The sequence below is a fragment of the Gobio gobio genome (assembly GCF_949357685.1).
Source record: "Gobio gobio genome assembly, chromosome: 6".
NCBI lineage: Eukaryota > Metazoa > Chordata > Actinopteri > Cypriniformes > Gobionidae > Gobio > Gobio gobio.
The window spans coordinates 37,722,097-37,737,328 of record NC_137102.1 but is presented as its reverse complement, the minus strand read 5'-3'; positions in this window follow the sequence as shown (position 1 = coordinate 37,737,328).

The window sequence follows — 15,232 nt, the reverse complement described above, 5'->3', positions numbered from 1 at the left end:
GACAAAAATGACTAAAAACATAAATAGGCTATGTTAAGCTAAATGAACATAGACAACAGGGTTGACATTTTATCACATTACTTTATTAACAAGTAAATTCCAACACAGGATATTTGGAGAAAATACATTATTTTCAATAAGGAAAAACTCTGAATATTCAAGAAGTCTTCTGCATAACAGGATGTCTTAATGTGGTGAAGAAAATGCGGCACTGCATAGGCTAAAAACCTGCAAATAAAAACAAAAACTAACCTTAATGACAGTTCCCCTGCATCACATCTGGCAAGTGACAGAACAGAAGTTACTTCATTATAAAATGCGGATGAGACAAATTAATGGACGAATAAGAAAATCACGAGCTTGACGTGTTTGATATTAAAAGGCAATAACTAAAGCCCTGAAAGAGGCCGACGCCAAATGCAATCTAACGGCACAGTTTTCAACAGTCGCATGGCGCACATATCACACAAATTACTTAATTTACTTATTACTTATTATTTTAGACATTTAAGACAAGAAGAAAATAAAACTATTGGCTACCATTAGATAATTATGTGGTAAACGAGAACACACTCATGAAACCAATGAATGCATGAACTCGTGATTATACAAAATGTCTTTTAAACTTCATACCGGGTCATAAAGCAAAACTCTGGAGAATAATTTCAGTGCTCAACTCACCAACAGAGGTGTCAAAAGTATTCGCATTCATTACTCAGGTAGAAGTATAGATACTGGGGTTTAAAAAGACTTCTGTAGAAGTTGAAGTATCAACTCAAGCTTTTTACTCAAGTAAAAGTGTAAAAGTAACTGGTTTCAAAACTACTTAAAGTATAAAAGTAAAAGTAATGTAAGGGGAAAAAATGCCATTAAAGGGGTAGTTCACCCAAAAATGAAAATTCTGTCATAATTTACTCAAATTGTTCCAAACCTGTATGAGTTTCTTTGTTCTGAAGATTGAAGAATTTTTGTAACAAGCAGATTATATGCAACCATTGACTGCCATAGCATTTTCCCCCTACTATGGCAGTCAATGGTTGCTCTATCTGCTTGGTTACAAACATTCTTCAAAATATCTTCAGAACAAAAACTCATACAGGTTTGGAACAACTTGAGGGTGAGTAAATGATGACAGAATTTTCATTTTTGGGTGAAGTATCCCTTTAAGGACAAAAGATTAGGCCGCGCCACAGTGCATACCCCACCTCCTCAAAAAAACATTTTTCTGAAGGCCATAATGACTATAATGTTATATTAAAAAGTTAATGTTGAACATTTTTAGATGCACTTGGCTACGCGTTTCAGCCGCATATATTCCCATTGAAAATGAACGCATTTTAGGACAATGCAAATACATTAAAGAACCATATGTGTACTACGGAGCATTAACGTGTTTCATGGAGCGGAAGATTTGATGACTAGTTGCCTATAAATATTGTAAAGGTGCAAAAAGTCAAAATTCAGAGGCATGTTATCAATAACCATTTTTTGAATGTGTGATCAGTGTGGCCAGATTGGGTCAACAATTTCCAGCCCAAAAACCTCACCAAATGTACATTTATATTTAAAAAAAAAAAATGGTTATTGATAACATGCCTGGTTATTGATATAACAATTTTGCACATCTTACAATACTTATAGGCAACTAGTCACTCCTAGAAAAAAACCCAAAACTTTAACTGCCAAAATAATGTGATATTATTGTATTGCCATACCAATCAATGTTGATAAGTAAGTTACCATTTTATCTCCTTAAAGCATAACATTGATGATTAAAAAAAAAAAAATCCCAGTAAAACGGTTCAAATATGACTATATGTCCAGGTAGAAACTGTCAAAACAGCAATCCCTTAGAAAAACACAAGATTTTCAATGTCAACAGTAAGAAGACAATTTACGTGCAAAAAGTGCCCAATATAGAGATTGGAAAAAGCAATGTAATTAACAGGCATTTCACACGTTAATGCTCACACCAATGTCAAAATGCATAATTCATTGATACTGTACAATAATCCGTCAACAAATAAATAACAACAATGCACTTACCTTTGTGTTGCACTTTGCTTTGAAAAAAATACAGTACGTCTTTTGTGAAGTACATGGAACAGTCAACACGGATTAATCGTTGATTTAAAGCTCTTTCAGCAGCTGTCGGGGTTGCAGATGTCCTAAGTGTGTATATGATGATGGACTGGAGTCACGGTTATATTTAAAGAGTCTTCGTGTCACAGGTGTAATTCACGTTTGAGAGTTGAGTCAATCTCCAACTCTTTACTGTAGATACAACTTATATGCCACTGGCATAGCGATCACTGGAATATACAGCTAAAGTTATCGCGCTAAAAACCGGCTAAAGTCATGAATGAGGCTGAGCACGTCTGCCTGCTGATCGCTGATTGGCTGAAAGTACGTGCTCGTCGGCGAGAACCCGCCCTATCTGGCCACATGGTGTGTGTGATTTGTGCAGGTGCAGGCGTGATTGATCGCCTACAACCCAATAGGGTGTCGGAATGGTTTGTGTTTATCCTTCTCATCCAACCACAATCAAATTCACTCTGTCCGGATGGCGCGATTTATCTGGATAGTTTTTTTTTTTTTTTATGACAAGCCGGAATGAAAACATGCCGAAAGGAGTAACGAGGCTATTTTTAAAATGTAAGGAGTAGAAAGTACAGATAATTGCTTGAAAATGTAAGGAGTAGAAGTAAAAAGTAGGCTGAAAAATAATTACTCCAGTAAAGTATAGATACTCAAAATTTCTACTTAAGTAAGGTAACGAAGTATTTGTACTTCGTTACTTGACACCTCTGCTCACCAATGTCTTGTGACGATGAATATCTCTATTCTCTTGTTTTGGTCTTCAGCACGGCTTGTTTGGCTTTGCAGTCTGCTCCCGATCCCACGCTCCGCATTTGAAATCTCCACACGAACGGTTTTCCTCAAGCGCATTTTGCGCATGCGTATACAGTTTTCCGGACGTAGGACTTGTTCACTTCGACTTCATAGATTGACTGAGCACAATTAAATATATTCGGTCAATATACAATTTTAATTTTGAGTTTAGACCTTAAGCAATGATTAGTACAATGCATATTTTTGCATGGGGATAATTATTTGGAAGTCATTTATTGGGCCAATATGTAATGATCAATTTTCAAACTTTAACCCCCCAATTTTTTTTTACAATGTATCTGGGATGCTGAGTAGATGAAACTAATGAGGAAGTTTATTTACAAAGCAATATTTAGTGGCAGCCAGGGGCGCTGCTAAGGGGGGGAAAGTTGGGACGATTCTAAGGGCCCACGCACTTTTGGGGCCCCCAGAGATTGGTTTTATTAGTAGTAAAAGTACTAGTAGTAATGTAATAGAAATTTATAAATGTATAATCTACCAAACAGTTACAAATATAACAAAATTATGGCTTATTTCTGCATTTCCGGCAAAATCCAGCAAAACGCTCCACTCATGAACCGCTCACGGGTAAAACGACATTTGCTCAAATCCCACTCCGACGTGAAATTTTTCGGTACTGTAGGCTACTATATTGTTGTAGCCATTAAGAAAAGGTATTTCGTTTTATATTTATGTTTAAATATTATAATGTTATTTTTTTATGTCTATCTATGTTGTCAATCTGTCAATCTATGTTGATTATGAAAAGTGAACTGCATGAGTGAGAAAGGACACATCGTAAGATGTGCAATGCCAGGAGACACGGAGTGGGTCAGACATTATTTTGACCGCTTCATCAAGTTTTGTTTAGTAGAAAGCCTTTCTTTAAAGTTAATTTCATGTTGTATAAATTTTATCTTAATTTTAATCAATGTTTCATCAGCCAATTGGGGCATTCTGGGTTGAGCGAGCGGAGCTTAATTGGTCAGTATTATTAAATAGCAGACAAAGATTTTGGATAGCTAGGTTGGTGCGGTAGAGGGCCCAAAATCATTTTCTTTCATAGGGCCCAAAATTGCTAGCGGCGCCCCTGGTGGCAGCGATGATATTCCTGCCATATTTGAAGCGAGGGGACGGCTTCGCAGCTTTAGCTAAATTAAGTATACATGATCCTAGGTAATGATCTGAGATGTCATCACTCTGCTGCAGAATTTCAATGGTATCAACATTTATTCAATGTGACAATATTAGGTCTAAAGTATGATTATGGCGATGAGTGGGTCCCTGACACGTGTTGCCTAACTCCAATAGAGTTTAGAATGTCTTTAAATGCCAATCCCAATGCGTCTTTTTCATTGTCTACATGGATATTAAAATCACCAACAACTGATTTTAAATTGTTGCAGGTATTTGATACACTGCAGATGTTGCTGGTTTTGCAGGTTTTCCTACTTACAAAGCATGTAGAGGTCTGTCATTTTTATCATAGGTACACTTCAACTAATGAGAGACGGAATTAATTTTAATTTAATTAATTTGCATTTTATTGCATGACATAAGTATTTGATCACCTACCAACCAGTAAGAATTCCAGCTCACAGACCTGTTAGTTTTTCTTTAAGAAGCCCTCCTGTTCTCCACTCATTACCTGTATTAACTGCACCTGTTTGCACTCGTTACCTGTATAAAAGACATGTCCACACACTCAATCAAACAGACTCCAACCTCTCCACAATGGCCAAGACCAGAAAGCTGTGTAAGGACATCAGGGATAAAATTGTAGACCTGCACAAGGCTGGGATGGGCTACAGGACAATAGGCAAGCAGCTTGGTGAGAAAGCAACAACTGTTGGCACAATTATTAGAAAATGGAAGAAGTTCAAGATGACGGTCAATCTCCCTCAGTCTGGGGCACCATGCTAGATCTCATCATGAGGAAGGTGAGGGATCAGCCCAGAACTACACGGCAGGACCTGGTCAATGACCTGAAGAGAGCTGGGACCAAAGTCTCAAAGAAAACCATTAGTAACACACTATGCCGTCATGGATTAAAATCCTGCAACACACGCAAGGTCCCCCTGCTCAAGCCAGCGCATGTCCAGGCCTGTCTGAAGTTTGTCAATGACCATTTGGATGATCCAGAGGAGAAATGGGAGAAGGTCATGTGGTCTGATGAGACAAAAATAGAGCTTTTTGGTCTAAACTCCACTCGCCGTGTTTGGAGGAAGAAGAAGGATGAGTACAACCCCAAGAACACCATCCAAACCATGAAGCATGAAGGTGGAAACATCATTCTTTGGGGATGATTTTCTGCAAAGGGGACAGGACGACTGCACCGTATTGAGGGGGGGATGGATGGGGCCATGTATCGCGAGATCTTGGCCAACAACCTCCTTCCCTCAATAAGAGCATTGAAGATGGGAAACACACAGCCAGGGCAACTAAGTAGTGAGTTTCACAAGAACACAAGTACAGACAAGAACGCATATTAAGAAACGACCTATGTTTACGGAGGCAGCCTTAGTCCAGAGTTGCCAACTCTTACGCATTGGTCGTGAGACAAACGCATTTAATTGGTTTCACATTCTCACACACCAGACCCCCGATTTCTCACACTGAAGTGTCAACCCGGTCGGTCAAATGCCTGAAAGATGAGTTTATCTATAGATTAGTGCTGGGAATCGATTAAAAAAATTAACGAATTAATCAAATTTTTTCTGTAATTAATCGTGATTAATCGCAAGTTTTTTTGTTTTGTTTTTTTTGGAGTTTTTAATATTTTATTTATTATTATTATTTATTATTGTATTGTATCAATTTCCATTACTCTCCAAATTAATGTAGAAACAATTTAAAGACAGCAAATTTTTAATATTTGTTGTATTGGCATCTTTTTATGAATGAAGGCCAGTATCACTTATACTAATGTCTCTATGAAACATTCAGTACCGCCGCTGGCCATTTTGATGCCCTAAGCGTGATCACTTTATGATGCCCGGCGTGCGTGATTTTTTTCACGGGGGTAGAGAGAGCATTTTCTTGTGGTGCCCCCCTTAGCACTTGGTGCCCTACGCGCAGCGCGGGATGCGCGTAATGGGAGCGGCGGCACTGGAAACATGAATGACGTTACATTGCATTATAACTGAAAGCTACCAATTTCAACATTTATTAGGCTTTAAAAAATAACAACTTTTAATTTAATTGAACTTAAAACAATCTTTACATAAACCCATTATAATAAATGTTATATTTACCCATGGTCTTCCCTGTTAGACATAGTCTACACAGAAATTGAATAAAGTTACAAGTTACAAGCGGTCTGGAATCTGACAGATCAGTAGGAATTTTCAAAAGTCTGTACTCCTCCATCTTTTCCACAACAAAGGAATAAACGTGATCATCAAAATATTTGACATTAACAGTCCTTAAAAAAGCTAATACAATGTTTTGGTCCACCTTTGGGAACAAGTGGACAACTTCCGCAAAGATTGGTTTGTCTTCAGAACTGGCTGACATCAAAATGCTCACGGTTCTGTATGTGTATCAACCAACACTGACCGAGTTGGACACATGAACTGTGTCAGTTGTTTCCGACAAGGAGTTCAGTTATTTGGTCATCATATTCCAAAGAAAGAACAACAACAGGATATGCATTTGGTACACATATTTTATGAACTAGCGGGTCCCCAAATTTCCAGCAATGCATTTGTTGTACCTGGTTTTTGTAAGCCAGAGTCTTTGATATATTCCTGAAAATGCAAACAGCATGTGCCTGCCATTTTAGGGGATTATGCTTAGCTTCAAATCTCATACACCACAGTTTTGACAAAGGTCCAAACTAAATCAACATACTAGGATAATTTATCATAAAGTGGTGTTTTGGGATGAGATTTCGAGCAGGATAAAGTTCTTTGAACAAATTATGATGATCTATGATAAGCTGTTTCAGGAATACTGCAAGACCTCTGGTTACAACAGGAGCAAATATAATGCTGCATCTCTCTCATAACAAAATGAATCAATTGAGTCAAAGATTCAATGACCCATTCATAAACTACTGCCTCATTCTTGAATGAATCAGCCGATCACTGACGCTGATAGTGATGATCTTTTTTCTTTCCGCTGTGGATAAAAAGCCTGTGCGCTGATATTCAGCCATTATACCAGATGCGTTCTGGGTCAGGAAGGCCTGTAAGGGTAGAGAGTCTTCCGTCTAATAAAGGATCAAATTAACAGATCAAAAGTTGTTAAGAATGTTTAATTTAATGTGAATTAATGATTTATTGAGAGTTTTACTGCAGTGCTCACCTGAATGTTTTCAATCTGGGGAGGTTGAATGGGGATGACTTGTAGGGTGACTACAGTGGCAACATGAACTTGAAATTTGTCGTATTTTCTACCGTTGTGGTGATGTCAACATCAATGTAGTCGTTGAAGTCTTTGTTATATTTACGAAAGCTTTCTAACTGAACAGGATGGGGGAATTCTGAGTAACAGTTTAACAAAAGTTGTGAAGCATCACAGATGTGAATAAATCTTACAAACAAGTACAGCTTTGGTCCGTTGTCCAGTCACCAAAGACCCAGGAGTCGCTGGCCCAGGATCAGCTTCAGATTGGTCCATTTGCTGTGTAATAAATAAATATATACTTTTAGACATAATACAGCACAATACATATTTTTTACTGACTTTTACAATACTTTAACACAAAGCATTAGCTGATACCATAGCTAATTTCCTTTCTTATTATAGTTAATGTTAGGTAATAAGCCTGCAGCTGCACATTCATACACCAGCATTTATATTCTTACAAATATGAACTACCTTTTCCCGGATCTATTTTTTCTTCTTCTGTGTGGCCTTGTCAATTCTGTCTCTCACAATATCAGGCCATATGAGCTACATTTTGGGCCAAGAGTACATGGTGCTGTTCTGACAGTCGAAAGATCGTGAGCTCCAGTACAAGCAATAATTAGACTTTTTCACACCATTATATTTTTTCACAATTATTTTGCAATTAACTGTCTATGTCATTTTGATATTAAAGTTAACACATTTATGTTACCAGCAGGCCCATCGCAAGGGGAGTGCGAGGCCCTGTGCGAACGTGATGTGCTAGCCCTGTGGGTATAGCCTATTAACGGGGGTCTACTGTATAGTGACGAACAATTTGTTGTTTATGTGGATATTTAAGGAAAAAAATGTGTAGGCCTATATTCAGTTTAACAGCATTAGGTTCAAGAATGTGAGGCCCTGGTGAGACGCGAGGCACTGTGCATTTGCACACTTCGCACAGCCCTTGCCACGGTACTGGTTCCCAGCCTACTGAAATGGCGCCAAAACATTTCCCCATAACGCTAAATCATTAAGGTTTGTTTTCATATTGACTACAATTACATTTTAGACATCAATAAATCAATATCAAGTTAACCACAATAACACTATCTTTTATTTGGTGCACCATTTCACAATGTCTAAAGCTAATATTGGAGAAAAAAAAAATGGTGCGGTCACAGTTAATGTAGCTTGGAGAAACGTTGTGGGCAAAATCCAGTCATTTTATATTTATTTTAAGTTATTCTTCAGAAAGCTAACGTTAATTATTGTAAAAAATGTATTATATGTTGCTTTGTGTATTGCTATTGACTATGGACAATTATTGCCAATTAACAATTTTGTCCGCAATGTTTTGCTAATACCTGATCGTGCCTTAACTTACCAGTTTCTAACAGAACTGTTATACACGTAAACAACAGCAGAAAATGTAGTTTTCGCACATAAATATACAACCCCAAATCAGAAAAAGTTGGGACAGCATGGAAAACGCAAACAAAGACAATATGAACACAAAATATTTCATGTTTTGTCTGGTCAACTTCATGTAATTTGTAAATATGCATTCTTTCCTGTCATTCAGACCTGCAACACATTTTAAAAAAAGTTGGGACAGTAAAGTATTTACCACTTTGTAATGTTGCCATTCCTTTTCACAACACTTAAAAGACGTTTAGGGACTGAAGACACCAAGTGATGAAGTGTTTCAGGTGTTATTTTGTCCCATTCTTCCTGCAAACAAGTCTTAAGGTGGACAACAGTACGGGGTCTTCGTTGTCGCATTTTGCGCTTCAAAATGCGCCACACATTCTCTATTGGAGACAGATCGGGACTGCAGGCAGGCCAGTCAAGTACCCGTACCCTCTTCCGCCGCAGCCAGGACTTTGAAATGTGTGCAGAATGTGGTTTTGCATTGTCTTGTTGAAATATGCATGGACGTCCCAGGAAAAGATGTCTTCTTGAAGGCAGCATATTATGCTCCAAAATCTCTATGTGCTTTTCAGCATTAATGGTGCCTTCACAGAAGTGCAAGTTACCTTTGCCAAGGGCACTGACACAACCCCATACCATGACAGACCCTGGCTTTTGGACTTGTTGCTGGTAACAGTCTGGATGATCCTTTTCTTCTTTGGTCCGGAGCACATGGCGTAATACTGATTCATCTGACCACAGTACACGTTTCCACTGTGTGATGGTCCATCCCAGATGCCTCCGAGCCCAGAGAAGTCGACGGCGCTTCTGGACACTGTTAACATATGGCTTCCTTTTGGCACAGTACAGTTTTAACTGGCATTTGTGGATGTAACTATGTATTGTGGTACTTGACAAAGGTTTGCAAAAGTAGTCCTGAGCCCATGTGGTGATATCGCTTATAGATGAATGACGATTCTTGATGCAGTGCTGCCTGAGGGATCGGAGATCACGGTTGTTCAGCTTAGGCTTGCGCCCTTGTCCTTTACGCACTGAAATTCCTCCAGATTCCTTGAATCTTTTAATTATGTTATGCACTGTTGAATGTGAAATAACCAAATCTCTTCCTATCTTTCTTTGAGGAACATTGTTTTTAAACATTTCAATAATTTTCTCAAGTATTTGTTGGCAAACTGCCGATCCTCTGCCCATCTTTGCTCCTAAAGGATTAGACCTTTCTTGGATGCTGCTTTTGTACCAAATCATAATTACAATCACCTGTTGACATCACCTGTTTCAAATCACATCATTATTTAACCATTTTACCTCATTACTAGCCCTAAATTGCTCCTGTCCCAACTTTTTTTTTAAATGTGTTGCAGGTCTGAATGACAGGAAAGGATGCATATTTACAAATGACATGAAGTTGACCAGACAAAACATGAAATATTTTGTGTTCATATTGTCTGCAATGAAATACAAGTCAAAGTAAATTTAGAAATCACTTCTTTTTTTTTATTTGCATTTTCCATACTGTCCCAACTTTTTCTGATTTGGGGTTGTAAGTAAAAAGGACTTTAAGTACAACTTACCTCAAGAATCTCGTTAGCAGTCGATGTCGTGACTCTCTCCTCCGTCTTTCGTCGCAGAAAGGCAGTTTTTAGGTGAGGGGAATTCACTCGTCAATGACAGACTGTGATGACGCGTTTTAACGGTCATCAATATCGTAAATCCTGCAAATTTTTTTATGTTATCATTTTTAAAAGAATGTATGTATATGTATTACACTAATATTTTGTATTTTATTACTTTTACATTAAATTACAAAAAGCAAGTTACCGTTGCTGTGGGGGTGTTTCAAATACAGCATCTAGGGGAGTGATGGTAAAAATTAACTGCCGTTATCAGTATTTTCAGGATTTATTATACAATCTCTGTATGAATGTTTTGAAGCGTCAGAGTTTTGGGTAAATAGACGATATAGGCTACAACAGTGTAACATTGAGAACGAAATCACCAGGCCTTATGGGCTGGCTACTGTTAAGATAGGCCTGCTGCCGCATTACAAAAAATAAATTACTCAGAATGTGTCACTCTAATCTGTAAAGATCATTCTACACATGTTGTGTTGGATGTTGTGAACAAATTAACAGGTTGTGTTAATTTTAAACTACACATTACTGTGTAAAACAGTTGAATTCTTCCAACACATTTTTAGTTAATATTGACACAAAATGTGTAAATTAGAGTGTTACACATAATTTGTGTAATTTTTCTACACATTCCTTCTAAGAGTGTAGGGTCAGAAATTATTTTGACCACTTCGTTTTGTTTTGTAGAAAGCCTTTCTTGAAAGTGAATTTTGTTTTGTATAAGTTGTATCTTAAGTTCAATCAAGGTTTCAATTGTCTGGATTTAATAAATAAGAAGCAAATAGAATATAGCAGACAATAATCGTGATGGAGGCGCCGGAGCGATCGCATTGCACATGAACTGGAGCGCGTCAAATAAATTAACCAAAACTCAGGAGGCTACTTAACTCACAGATATGAGATATGTGTTTAGAAATCTTGAAATGTCAATTTTTTTAAACAAAACAATTCGAAACGAAAAGAAATAGTCAAGCAAAGCACACTGTTCACATTAGCAGCTCATGACTGGCGTCTCAGAGTGGTTCTGTTCAAAATGCTGCGCTTCATCACTGCATGTGCTGTGAGTTTAACCTGCATCTTTAGACTAATCCTGTCTAAATCCCGAGTATTTAATTTAAGGCGCATACATTTTCATTTTGCACCTTGACAGCCAGTTCGAGATTTTGAGTATTGTGTGTATCGGATAGTTTACAAAATCAAATAATTCTGACAGTTTTTGCCATTGAAATGACTGGGGAAAAAGTGTCCCAATAACCATGAATTCACCCCATACTTTTTGAAATCATAATTGCATTGCATGTTGCTTGAAACCCCAAATATTATAACATTCTTCATTATCAATTACTCCGTTATTTGTAACAATGTCATTGTAAAAAAGCTTTTAGATAGTAACTTGTAGTGTAGCTATTTTTCAAAAGGGTAGCTTTAATGTAACTTAACTCCTTTAACTTACAAGTAGCTTGTAAGTTAAAGTAGTTCTATTTAGACGAAATCATGCCTCTACATGCTGCTTTAAAATTGTGTGTGTGTCTATAGGATATACTGTATATACAAAGCGTCATATACATGCATTTTGTCTTAATAGACAGAATTAGTTATCAACCTATTTTTTACCTATCAAAGGCAAAAAATAAAAAAACTATACTACCCCATTCATGTGTTTTGAGTGTTTTATGTGGTGAACCACTGATGTGTGTGTGTACGGTAATGATGCTGAACCCAGCGAACACAGCAACGTGGTAAAAACGTTTTTTTCACGTTGTGAAAAGGTCGTGATAACGTTTTTATCCTACGTATTTAATACGACAGATGTCAGGTTTTTTTCACGTTATAAAACCATTTTTTCCCAACGTTGCAGAAACGTATTTATAACGTTTTTATCACGTCACCACGTCTCCTTTCCACGTTGCAGAAACTTATTTATCACGTTACCACGTCTCCTTTCAACGTTGCAGAAACGTATTTATCACGTTACCACGTCTCCTTTCAACGTTGCAGAAACGTATTTATCACGTCCAAACTGTTCTTCACTTCACACATGTAATCAAAATGTTTTTACTGTTATCTTTGAAAAATGACTTTAATATAAAACAATAACTACAGTAAGAGAAATAGATTAAGTGGTATTTATAGATCTCTTTATAATTCGTCATAGGCTAGTCACAGGTTACGATATTTCTGTACATCTGAATATTCAGCTCATTACTAACACTTTTTAAATTTCACCTTACCTGTAGGTAGGGCTGACCTCTGATTGTTGCCCATGTAAAACTACATTAACATATGTAGTACTAATAATTTATACTATACACAAATGTAGTCACTCATTGTATTTATTCACACAATATAAGAAATATGATTAGGTCGTTCACAAAAAAGAAAAATCTGTCATTTACTCATCCCTGCGTTAATCCAATGTAAACCTGTATGACTTTCTTTCCTCTGTTGAACAAATTATGTTAATGTTAACCTTAGTCAGGAGATAAGCATAATGTTCCTTATTCACCATTCACTTTTTTTGAACCAAAGAAAGTGAATGGTGAATAAGGTCAGAAACATTAACTTTAAGGTCTAACAAAATCATACAAGTTTGGAACAACAACAAAAGTGTTAAATGATAACCCCTTTGTCATTGTTTGTAGAGATAATGTATAATTAAATTCCAGTACTTTCAAGGACCTTGAGATTTTTTTCAAAGACTACAATTAGCGCCCTCATTAATAATAACAGAAAATTCTTAACAGATAAATAAAACTACGCCAATAAAACAAAATGGTACAAATAAAGTACAGCAAATTTAAATAAGAACATTAACAAATAGAAAAATCCAAGAAATGTCAGTGCACAGATGTTATAACAGAAAAAAAACTAATCTGTAAAATGTAAATTTTCTCTAACTAGTTACAAATTATTTTATTGCAATTGTTATAATAGTAAAATACAATTTATAACGTATTAATTCATATACATTACATATGTAAATTTTATAATGGCTATTATTGTTCAATAAATAATATTTTATAATATTGGCATACTTGATTTTGAGAAACAGTCTGTGTTTTAGTTGTTTTTCAGCGCTTTCGTAGCAGGTCACATTGTTATGCCAGTAGGTGGCAGCAAGGGGCTGTCTTAATGAGTGAGTGAGTTAGTAAGTAAACCATTCATTCAATGCCGATTCATTCTGTTATAGTGCTGAATTCTGTGACCCTAGTTATAAGGTTAGGATTTGGGATGGGTTTAGTTGTAACAGTCAACTAGGGTCACATGATTTGGTAGGTCAGATTTCGGCACAACACCAGAAATCTGACGCTTCATTTCATAGAGATCATTGCATTTACTAATGTTGACGCCCGTCATGTAAAATCCCCTTAACCACTGAAAGAATACTATGACAAAGATATAGATAAACAGCAAATGTGTGTGGGGGGGGGGGGGGGGGGGGGGGGGAGTATGTTTCACACCGGTGCACTTAATAGATGTATTATGGCAAACAAAGTTTAGTCATGTTCTTGAGTAATATCTGCATGCACCTAATTCTGCAGAGAACATATCATATGACAGCAGACAGCAATCCGTATGAGAGAGAAATCTGGTGTGGACGGTGGATCTGGAACCGACTTCTGTCCAGGTTGTCACAACATCTCTTGTTTATCTGTTTTCACAAACTGCCCTGAAATACAATTCAAATATCAACAAGGATTGTTATAAATATAACGTGAGGTTCTTACATTCAAAATGCTCATTTGGCCTCTGTGGTAAAGTGTGCAGAGAATTCTGCCGGACTGAAATTTAGTCTTTTAGTCATTCATACCCTTCTTATACTAATGGTAACAAATTTATAACACAACAATAAATAACTCTCAAAACTAACTCTCTTTAATACTGCAAATACCACTTAGAGTCATATGATTTCCGTGATGCAAAAACATGCATGAAACCACAGAATCCAGTCACAATTTACTGTATAAAGCGAAATGCCACAGAATTTGGCAATTTTTGAATTAATAAATTAAAAGTAGGGCGGTACAATGAATCAGATACCGATACAGACTAGTGCCTGTGAATATTAAAGCTAAAAAAACTGCTAATGAAATCTGAAGTCTTTATGTTCTGCCATGTCTGTGTGAATGAGCGCTGCAGTTTCGACTACTACTACGCAAACTAATGCGTGTGTGACGCTTGCGATGATTTCAGTGTCTGCTGTCTCTCTATACATTAGTTAGCCTAACGGCTAAGAGATTTTTTCCGAAGACACTAACGTTAAACCATTTCTATAGAGTAAATATTCAACATAACAACGGAACAGTTGTATGTATTATATGTGTAATTTAACATTATATGTGTAATTTTAGGGACTAAATTTACCTGAAATCAGTGAAAGCAACAGTGACAGGACGCAGGCGGAGTCTTGCTGTTTCACTGTGTCGCCCCGTTTCCATGGTAACTCCCTCCGCTCCAGTTTAAAAGCGACTCGAATGTTCAACACGCACGCCCATTAAACACGTCATATGTCAATTACACAGCGTTTCAAGAATTAAAACATTACATAAGCCTACTGATGGAGTAGAAAATGTCCCGAAAGTTGATAACGTTGTTTAAGTGGATAGTGCACCCTAGGCCTACATCATCACAGCCTAGGTTCGTGCGTATATAGTAATAGTTACATTATTTATACGCATTTTCGTGTGATCTCATTTTTGCACACTATGAGCTGTTTGATCCACGCGCCAGGCTCGTGATGAGCTATGAAACAACAATAATCGATTGGATTATTCTAATATAGCTTGCTATCAGTTAAATGAGCAGAGACCACTGAAAGTAAGCATTCACATATTAGGCTACCTTTAAGTCCTTTTGATATCGAATGCTCAGCTGCATAAATCAGTCTCACTCAGTCACTGAATCGCCTCAATGGTAAAATGTTACTGATATTTTTACACAAA